This window comes from Dermacentor silvarum, chromosome 8 (assembly GCF_013339745.2).
Source record: "Dermacentor silvarum isolate Dsil-2018 chromosome 8, BIME_Dsil_1.4, whole genome shotgun sequence".
Taxonomy (NCBI): Eukaryota; Metazoa; Arthropoda; class Arachnida; order Ixodida; family Ixodidae; genus Dermacentor; species Dermacentor silvarum.
This window is the reverse complement of record NC_051161.1, coordinates 108,231,452-108,242,686: the sequence shown is the minus strand read 5'-3', so window position 1 is coordinate 108,242,686 and position 11,235 is coordinate 108,231,452. Positions and strand designations below refer to the sequence as shown.

The window sequence follows — 11,235 nt, the reverse complement described above, 5'->3', positions numbered from 1 at the left end:
AGCACGTCGGCAAGCGTATGTGTAGTTTAGCCTCAATACTCTTAGCTGTAGTGGCAGTATGATTTGTAAACGCAAGCTTTGTAAACACAAGTAAACGCAAGCTCAGTAAAACAAGCTGCTGTGCTAGGGGTTCCGTGTTTGATTCGTGCCACAGGACAATTTTTTTTCATAATTAAAACCAACGTCTTTGCTAGCGACTTTATCGCCACTTTTCCGTACCGGGGTATGTTGAAACCTCTTTCCTGGGCCTATCCTGGAGGTAGCGCACAGCCACGCCAATGAAATTACATTATTTTCAGGTTTCAGTTCTGTTATTGTTTTGCACTTTTAATATTTAAGTCGGACAAGGTTTAAGATAAAAAGAATGCACTGTCGTGTTTTGCTTCATGACATTTGTTTTGGACTCCCATACTTAAAATTCTGAGGAATATTTTGTCAAGGATGGAAGACTTGGCATGAGCAACTTCAGAGATAGAATGGTATAGTAAGATAACCTGCGTATACCGCATGTCATATAACATGACATGGCATATTGCATACACGTATCTAAAAAGGAAAAAAAACATAGTTTTGCCATCAGGGCGAAGCGATGAATGCGATAGCAACATCTTCGAATAACGCAGAAAGCATAAGACCCGTAGCTGTAGTGCCATTTTGAATCGAAGTAAACGTAAGCTGGTTAAGTAAAAACGAGCTGTTGTGCTACGGGTCGTCTGAATTCTGCCATCGGACAATATCATGTATGTTTATCAATTAAAGCCAACGTCTTTCAACTCTTCCGTATCGAGCATGTTTCAAACCTGTTTTCGTGGCCTATCCCGAGCGTGGTGCATAGTCGCGCCAATAAAATTAAATCATTTTCTGCTTTGAGCCCTGTTGTTGTTTCGCAAGTTTATTATTTAGGACTGAGAAGATTTAAGATAACAGGTATGTGCTGTCGGTGTTTTTGTTTCGTGATATTTGTTCGTGGGCTACCATTCTCAATATAGTGCAGAATAGTTTGGTCATGAATGTCAGACATAGTATGACAAACTTTAGTGACAGAATGGCGTGGTAATTTAACCCGCATATACCGCATGTCTCATAGCATACATAAACCTAAATACATAAACATAAATAATACATAATTACATAAAATACATAAACGCATACATAAACCTAAATATAAACGCAGTCTCACGGTGACGGCGACGGCATAACTTTCCTTGCAGTGTACATATAATCGTTATTGAAAAAATTGGCCGCACATCTGCTCGCTTCGCTGCAAATGACGACGAAAGACGATAGCCTTCTGCCGCCCCTGATACGTAACACCCTCTCTTCTTCCCCTGCCACCCCTCACGCTCTTCCCCTCCCCTCTAATTTCTCCCCTGATGCATGCAATGGAGGTTTTGCTGAACTGAATTCAAATTTCTCGCGTTCGCCCTGCTCTCGCACCATCTGTTGGGACCTTTTACTACTGGTGGCCTAAAGCCGGCTACTGAGCCGCGGCTTCAGTCGGCTTGTTTTTAACGCGTAGCGTCTCTTCGACATATAACATGCAAAAAGCTCATGAGAAAGAGTGTTACTGTCGCAATATTTCACGAACTAGCACGCTAGTAAGTTCAGCATACGCGTGACATCCGGGACAAGCCGCCGCACGATGCCGTATGACGCCACGGTATCCTGGCGTCACCTGCGCCCGGCTCGGCTACCGGTGATGCAGCACCCCGGAAAACACAGTACAAATCTATGGCGGAAACTTGACCTTGTGGTGTCTATCCAAGCTGCATAACTCGGCAAAAATTTGCCGCGAGTACATACTTGAAAAGCAGCATATACCAAGCACTAACCATCAATGAATACTATGCTATCAGTACACCTATGTCAGTACTCGCGTGTCATGCACAAAACTATTCGCGTCGCACGTGCAGTGTGATTTGATAAGGCTGTTGAATAATACAATTGGCGACAGCATCCAGGACTCGTAGGATGCTGAATGGACGGCTTGTGTCCAAGGATCACTGCACAACAATGATAATCCGGTAAAAAACAATAACAAAGCAGAAAGATGGCTTACCTTTGAAATAGGGTGAGGCTCACATCGAGAGGCATCTCCGAAAAAAAAGCCGCCATGTTTTACTGTTATCGTATGTTTATATTTCTGCGGTGAATGCTTTTTTTCCAGTATTGCCATAAAGCAATCGAATTGTGTTGCACGCACCCGTTCACATAGTGGTCTTTAGACGATATTGCTATGGGACAAGCTGATTTGGTCTTCAATAAGGATAGAATGCGGTCATCCGTCTACAAACGAGGAGCTCAACGGCAACGAATAACTCTTCAGTCCAGTTCTGATTAAAGGCTGGAAACACTTGAAGCATGGGGCAGAAAACGCCCGAACAGTGCATATACACTTTTAGGAGGAAATGCGCTATATTCTTGCTTTATCTTAGATGAGTTCTTGGAATCTGTTCACCTGATAAATTGTAATTGTAATTGTAACACTTGCAAGATGCTTCGATTATGCAGCAACAGTGTCGTCACATAGTAGTCATCTCATTGTTGTATTCAATCATGTTTCTTCACAAAGAGTTCTAAATTTTCTGTTGCAAATGCACAAATGCTAACAACATTAGTCATAAGGAACTTTAGTTCCTAATAGGTCATTAGTTAAGTTATTAGTTCGCACCTAAATTTTACGAGTTAAATTGGAATGCGAAAAGAAAGGAGCAAAGTAGATAGTGGTAAGACAGGAGTTTATTATTATCGCATTCACAAGATTTTATACAAATATAGAGTTTTTTTTTATTTTTCTGGTCCAGCGCTCTAGTCGAGGACATGGACGGCTTGCTTGGAAAGTACCTCCTCTTGCTGGTTGCTGCCGCACTCGGTAAGATTACTCAGCCAAAGAAGGTATTGCCTCTGCTTGACGTGGGTGGGCACCCACTCTAAAGGGTGACAGGGATTTGACAATTTCTCGATCAGAAGCATAATTTCGTATGCGTCCATGGTTATAAAGGAGCCAACCGGTGAAAAATTTGTTTCGCATCAGATTTCCAAGTAAAACGGGGTCCCCGTGTCACATTCCTTGTGTTGCAATGCATAATCAAGATGTTCGCTACGTTCCTCTGTAGTTTCATATCGATAAGTCGAATTCACCACCATTATGGATTCTCAAAGAATACCTCAGCCAACATTAGTTCCGGCACTTTTGGTAAAATCCAATTGAATTTTTTAAAAGATTTGCTGTTTGGCACTGAAATAGGGGGGGGGGGGGGGGGAAAGAGGCCATGTGACACGGCCAGTAACCGTTGCGCTGGGTGCCCTGAATTATTGAGTTTATTAAGTATTACGTTTTTGCAATACATGTTGTGTTATAGGCGTATTGTGAAACTATTCAACTTAAGTTACAATGGGCTGCAATAAGAATTAGTAATCACTATGCAATGCCTTAACAGATATGCGCTATTCAATGTGCATTGCACATTTATATCCTCAGTTTGACGCTACTGAAAGGTTATACCTAGACTCTAACGCTCTTGATTGCAAAATATGGGGACAGCTTGCTGTGCACCCGTGTGTAGCGTGAAGCAGTAAATATCACACACGACCAACATTCCATGCTTTACTCGGGTATCAAGAGCTGCTGTGCAGCAGCCTACACAGCATCAATAACCACTGGAGGCACACAGGCCTTTACCTATATGCGCACACTCAAGCGGCATGCATGGGCCGGCAGCTATAAGGATCGTCAGCCCAGTGCGCTTCGTGCCTACAAGGGCGCGCACACCTAAGCGCATATGTTGGAACTTTACCATAATTATGTGAAGAATGTGAAGGGTGCAACAGAATGACTGGGTCAAGAAAAGGCGAAGGCCCGGGCATGCTAATTAGGTGATGTCTGAAGTGGCAAATGGTAAAAAAGACATGTAAGGAGCATTTCTAGAATAGCGGCACATGGAAAAGCAAGACGTGGCTGGGAGTAGCTTACCTATGGACATGTAGTGATAGCAGAGATAAAAATAAAAAAATATTGATTGCATTACAAGCGATAGTATTAAGTTAAAGAAATTGGGCCCGGTGATATTATTGGGAGATATGAACGCGCACTTGGATGATTTAGACCGATGTACTGATTACAACGGTTCGCTAGTGCTTGATCTCTGTGAGCAGACCTTCTATTTGTTAAGAGGGAGAATAAGTGTCATGAAGAGGTAAGGTGACAATGCGGAAACAGACAGTCATGTATCGAATAAGTGTTAGTTTCAGAAATGGTCTACGAACAACTAGACCAAATGATATTACACGAACATCGAAAAAAATAGCCCGGGTAGCGATCATAGACGTTTAGCATTAAAGTTTCGGAGAGATATTAACGCAAAACACGAACGAATAGCATCAAGATGTCTAAACACGAATGAAGAGGATATAACGGGGACCGTAAAAAACATGGAGAGGAAAATGGAAGCTCTTCTTACAGCAGTCAGGGAATATAAGGAACTGGTAGACGTTGTGCTGCAGGAAATGAGACATACACTGTAGAAACATTTTTGGATAGAAAAGAGGAAAACACGTAAGTGGTGGAACAAGGAAATGAAGCAAGCTATAAAAGAACCTAAGCAGGCGTCTAGGGATCATCGAGAAGTGAAAAGCGGACGTTACGTAAAGAAGGGCTCCTTAAATGGAACAAATACCGAGAAATGAAAAGGGTGGCCAGTGGGCTCGTTCAAGAGAAAATTAAATGCACAAGTTAACGTTGGGTGCATAACATTCGCAAAAGGGCCAAAGGCGCCCCCAAAAGATTCTGTAATCACATAAGAGAACTCGGACCTCCAACTAAAATTCACAAATGGCTATAACTGTTGAAGACGGTAACATCTACGAAGGAGACGATGCGCTGCGGTACATCACAGACGCTATTAGGGATAACTTCGGCACGAAAGAAAGCGTAGTTTCGACTGACACCAATCCAGGAAGAAGAGAGAAACCTGAGAGATTGAAATTTAGCGTAGAGTAAAAAAAAGAGCTGAACAAAAGGTCCCTAATAACACGGCAGCTGGACCCGATGACCCGACCCCATGTAGCTAACCAAAAACCTCGGCGCAAAGAGCACGGCAATGCTGACTAATGCCATAGAGGAATTGATTGGAAAGAACGAAATAGCGGTTGGATGGAGTGAAAGCAAGATGAACCTGATCTACAAAGACAAAAGTGTTAAAGATACGTCGATATCCGAGACTTCGGTCAAGGTGGACTGCCGCCCCACGCAGCTCCAGCTTTGACGACCAGCTTTGGGCCGTCCAGCAGCCCGCAAAGCGGCGCTGAGGCAAAACCTCACAGTCCGCACGGGGGAGATCTAGGCCCGATCGCGTTAAACCCGGCAGCACCAAATAAAAGATGTTCACCACCACCACGTCGAGCTCGCACATGCCAGTTACGGTAACGTCGTTGATATATGGAATGGCAATGCAAGGCATAAAATTAGAACTGTCGAAGGGGGTTTAGAAAAATTATGTATTGGGGGAACTGCAGAATGGGTTCGGGTTCAAGCTAGGTAGAGGCTTAGAGGATAATATGTTAGTACTAACTCAGTGCGCAGAGATTTCATTAACTCCGAATAGACCTTTAAAGATAGCATTTCTAGATATTAAAGGAGCCTATGACAGCGAAGACAGAATTTTTAGGGGGTATTCTTAAGTACAAAGGCATAGATGACGAGTTCGTGGAGCTACTGAGGGATATATATACCGGCAACCGTGTACAAGTTTCTATAGGAAGGTCGAGAAGGTAACGAAGTGGTGGAAATTCACCAAGGACTGCAGCAAGGATGTCCTCTGTTTCCATGGTTGTTCACGCTTTATTTTAAGGGCATAGAAACACTAGGTCATAGAAAGACGACTGGAAAACATAGAATTAGGGTTTGATTTATTTTACATCCTTAATGGACAAATGGGGAAATAGAAGGTCCCTGGACTGATGTATGTGGACGGGATAGTGCTACTAGCGGACAATCCAAGAGATTTACAGACACTTGCGAATATCTGTGGCAACACAGCGAGAAATCTAGGCCTGCAATTTAGCACAGAAAATCGGCAATTAAGAACTTTCATGAATAGACGAGTAATTACGTGGTGCCTAGTCAACAGCAAGTCATATCGATAGTCAAGCAATATAAGTACCTCGGCGTGTGCATAAGCGAAGGCAAAACTTACTCAAGCATCAATCAATATGTTCTGAAAATAAATGGGAAGCGGAATGCAGCAATAATGAAACACAGAGCACTGTGGAGCCACAGTAAGTATGAGGTGCTGCGTGACGTCTGGAAAGGAGTAATGGTGTCAGCGCTAGCGTTCGCAAATGCCATTTGATGCTTAAAGTCAGATAGCTTGTCGGGGTTGGGAGTTAACGAAGGATCGGTAGGCTGGTTGGCTTCGGGAGCTCACGGTAAAACCACAAACGAGGCAGTGAAGAGTGAGGTAAGTTGGGCCTGTTTTGAAGTCAGAGAAGGACAGAGCAAAATTAGTTTCGAAGAAATACTCAGGAACATGGATGAAAATAAATGGGCGGGTAAAGTGCACAAGTATCTTTACTTGAAAACCATGGAGACAGAATAGAGGAAGTGGTCTGGAAAGTTGGCGAACCAGTACAGCGTTATTGAAAGTGTAAATGGACAACCAGGAGTCATCCGAAAGAAAGTGAGAGAAATAGAGGGAGTGAATTGCATGCAAAGAATGGAAACGAAAACAATAATAGGAATTTACAAGAATGAGAATACAGAAATTATAACAGAAAATCTGTACATTAACACGAAGGGCAATGCCTTGCTATTTGAGGCCCGTGCCGGCTGCCTAAGGACACAAAAACATATCGGACACAAAAACTGTCTGAGGAATGTGAATGTTGCAGTAAATATCTGGCGACTGCTCAGCACATCCTAATCGAATGTGAAAGGATTCACCCAGTGAGAACAACTGTAGGTAACGTACACCTTCCAGAAGCGCTTGGGTTTAATGTGGACGGAGGCGTCAACCGGTCATCAGTCGAGAAAAACAAGATACGTTTAGGGTATTGGTGGAAAAAAAGCAGGGAAGAGATTGATATACCGTGTCTCTTACAGTCAGGTAGATTTTGAACAAAGAGAAAAGAAATTAGGGAGATATGTAGAAAAATGCTTGATAAAAAACATGTATTAGCATAGTGATTAAATCAACCAGGCTAGGTGACTATTTGTCACCGCCGCGTGTTAAAGGGGATGCCATTAAGCCATCATCTTGTATAAAACGTAGTTTATATCTGGGTTCGGTTCCACGCAGCTCGTCTCTTTCAACTTATTGACGATGGTCAAGCAAGGTAATGATCATAGAGTTTCTCACTATAACACCTAGAGGGTAAACTGGCGCCACCGTCTATGCGAGTTTCTTAAAGGGCTGCCGTGCCCTCATGGGAATGACGGGATGTGTGTCTGCGAGGCTTGTGTTGGCTGATGTTGTACGAGGCTTCGTCAAAAACGTAGATATGGCTACACAAATAACGCGTTCTTAAAATAAAATCTACATAAAAGGCTTTCATTCACCCATATTACATCTCTCAATAAAGTTTACTCACCTACAATGCAGCATCAAGCGAAGAAAAGCAAGAACAGACGACAAGTTGTTCCAAAGCGAGCGAGAATCTTGTCATCTACCCTCCAACTTTAGCGGCCAGCTGATACTTTTTACGTTTCATAGAATTGTGCATCCAGTAATATGTCCTCGAAATTAAATAAAACATGTTTTTGTGAAATAATAAAGCTAAAGCAGTTTTTTACGTGCTGTTTTAGCAGGAAATTAATCATTGTGACAGACGGAACGGTGCTAGCCAGGCGCGACTTCAAGACGTTCGGGCTCTCCAAGAACGATGCCAATCCGAATCCACAATATACCGGCATTACCTTGCATACCACTGCGCAGCAGCGCCACATTTCCCTCTAGGTTTTATAGTGTGAAACTCTATGGGAATGATCAAGCAGGAGACAACGACGTCACATAATATGAAAAGAACATCTGTTCTCCTTGTCCTTTGACAAACCGCTTGCGCGTTCTTTGTGAGGCTATGATTTATGAATCAAATTATCCGTCTTTCGGGGTCTATAATACCCGCGACAAAAGTAACAAGTGCCGTCTTTATGAGAGGATCTTCTGCCTTCGTACAACACCACAATTTCAATTAGAACAGAATAAACACCTTTCGCTAAAATTTTTGAGCATGAATGACTCTGAAATATACTTGAGGCATCGTAGTTCAAATGAGCACAAGGTCGCGGGATGGAATTTTGGTGTGGGCGAAATGTGAAAACACCCGCGTACTCAGATTTAGGTACACGACAAAGAACTCCAGGTGGTCCAAATTTCCGGAGTTCCCCACTACGGCGTGCCTCATAATCAGATCGTGGTTGTGGCACGTAAAACCCCATATTTAAATTATTAATTATTTGTTCAAATGTGGTGGCTATAAATATGAAGAAATATCCATTCAAGTGCTTGTTTATTATTCATCCTTCCAAATTAGATGATGTAAGCGAAGTACCGCTTTTCAATTGACACTTTGCAGTTACGCTGATTATTGCTCCACACGAAGCTGGCGCAATTCCACCGATGGCCTTCGAGCTCATCCGACAGGGCCCTGTTGGACGAAATGAAGAAAATGCCAAGTACTGACACATCAGTCTTCGTGATACAGTGCGGTCAGTCTGTGCTGAATTGACGATGCCGGCTTCATATTCAATAAAATGAATAAAGCAAGAAATGGTCTGGAGTGAATACATACCTGCGCATTACTGGAGAGAAACGTAATTCTTTGTGCCTAATGTCACATTTTCTTTATTTCGTTTCGTGTATTCCCTCATAGGTACTGCTAAGCACATGCTTCATTCACTGTTTCTCCAAGATATTTCAAATGAGCATTTCTTTCCTGCATTTTTTGTCTGATTGTTTCAATTGAATATTTAATTCTGCGGCTAGTCCATATTTCCATTGCATCATCATTGCACGAACAGCAGTTTCCTCGTACTGCACTACACCCAAAGTAAAATTTAAAAAGTGAATGAAAAACGGCGGATCCTATGCACCTGTGAGAAATGTAAATAAGTGAACAATTTTTTATGCTTACCTAAATGTCTTCCCTGCTATGTAGCTCAAGGCTTCTCGGTGAATGCATGCTCTGATTTAATTTTGTACACTTATCGACTTTATTTCGGTTTTAGACTTCGCTTCTCTATAGCCGTATTCTAGTTTTTGTTTCCGACTGTTCAACTCATCCATAGCTTCGCAACCCTTCGCAAACCGCTCGCCGTTCGCAGTCCGCCGGCCAGCGGCGACTTTTATTTATGTATTTATTTTCGATACCCTCAATCGCCGAGGCTTTGCAGAGGGGAGTGGGTAACATTTAAATAAAGAAAAGAACAGAATGAAACATGCAGCATTATACAGTTTTAGCTACAATTTGTAGAAGTGAAATGAAATATAACAGAATGGTACTAAAACAAATATAACTGAACTGAACAGAACAGAAATAAACACATCATGTTATACAATACTAGTGGCAAAATATGAACGTAACAGAAATTTGGGAAAGACAGAAAAAAACATGAGAAAAAGAACGTGAAAAAGCAAAAGAAATTGCAGGCATCGCGACACATGAAAAAAATATAAAGAAACAAAGGAGTGGGGAGGAGAAATAGATGAGATTATTAAGCAGTGCTATCACATCGCAGGTGCGTAGATAAAGAATGGGAAAAAAGAGAATGATTAGAAAGGGAAACAATGTCGTCAGGTAGGTTGTTCCAATCGTTTGATGTGTGCGGTATGAAAGAAAAATAAAATGTTTGTTTTGCAAAAACTGCCTTTAACTTTGTGTTTATGGTCAATCCGGGGTGAGCGATAAGTGGGTGGCGTGATAAGCTGGGCACTTAGTGATGAATGGTGGAAGACCTTATGAAAGAGGTAAAGGCAGAAATACTTACGACGCAGTGGCAGAAATTGCAATGATAGAGCTTGTTTCAATGCTGTTATACTTGCTTTAAGATGGTAATTAGAAAGAATGAAACGTGCGGCGTTATTTTGAATTAATGTTAGAGACCTAATTAAATTTCCGTGATGAGGGTTCCAGACTGCAGCGGCGTATTCTAACGTCGAGCGCACAAGAGTTTTGTATAGAAGCATTTTAAGGGCGGGTGGGGCTTTATTGAAGTTACGTCGTAAGTATTCCAGTGTGCGGTTAGCACTGTTACTGATCATTTTGATATGAGTATACCACTTTATATTGTAGCGTAGTAACCCTCAAGTACCGGTATGATGATACATGGTTGAGTTCGATGTCACCTAGTTTGTACGTTGAGGAGTTATCCTACTGCCAAAAAACAGTCATTAGTTTGCATTTGTTAGGATTTAAATTCATGAGCCAGTTATCGCACCAACTAGAAATGTTATTTAAGTCTTTCTGCAAGATATTTTTATCGTTATCGTTACGTATTTCCCTGTAAAGTACACAGTCGTCGGCATACAAATGCACAGAAGAAGAAACGCAGTTAGGATAATCATTATGGTATATTAAAACAAAAGTGGGCCTAAAACTGAACCCTGTGGTACTCCCGATGTTACATTTATTTCAAGTTAGTTATGACCATTAAATGTTACGTACTGGAGGCGGTTTGTTAGAAAGCATTTGAACCAAGACAGTATGTTGCCGTCGAGATTGAGTGAGGAGAGTTTTAACATTAGTAAGGCGTGATTAACTTTTTCAAAGGCCTTCGCAAAGTACAAAAAATGCAGTTTATCTTGGAGTGTTTGTGAAGTATAGTATGCAGATGATGAGTGAACAGAGGTAACTGGGTTTCACAGAAAAATGTACGCCTAAAACCATGTTGGACCGATGCAAAAAATGAATTAGATTCTAAAATATTAGCTATACGTGAGTACAAGACATCTTCCATAAGTTTACATGGAATGCTTTTTAATGGGATGGGCCGGTAGTTAAGAGCGCAGTGTTTATTGCCAGACTTATGTATTGGAACTACCTTACCAATTTTCCAATCGAGCGGCAAGATTACTTGTTCGAGAGACTGCTGGAAGATCTTGTGCAATAAGAGAGAAGAATATGCACATGTCTGTTTCAGAAACTTTTAGTTAATGTTGTCAGCACCACATGATGAGGATGTTTTTAAGGTATTAAGTTCACAATTCCGGCAGATAAAAAAATTATAGGAAACAGTTCAGT

General features: G+C 41.8%; 1 long non-coding RNA gene across 5 annotated transcripts in view; it reads left to right on the top strand.

The window, feature by feature from the left end:
* Positions 1-11,235, top strand: part of LOC119462787 (uncharacterized) — a 79,629-nt gene that overhangs the window by 48,192 nt on the left and 20,202 nt on the right. For 2 of the 5 annotated variants that reach the window (XR_007463134.1, XR_005194205.2), the window contains exons 2-3: positions 2,805-2,872; positions 8,572-8,809. The exons of 1 other annotated variant lie outside the window; for it this stretch is intronic. This is a non-coding gene — a long non-coding RNA (uncharacterized LOC119462787). The remainder of the gene's footprint in view (positions 1-2,804; positions 2,873-8,571; positions 8,810-11,235) is intronic. 2 more of the 5 variants (XR_007463136.1, XR_007463137.1) reach the window with 2 other exon arrangements.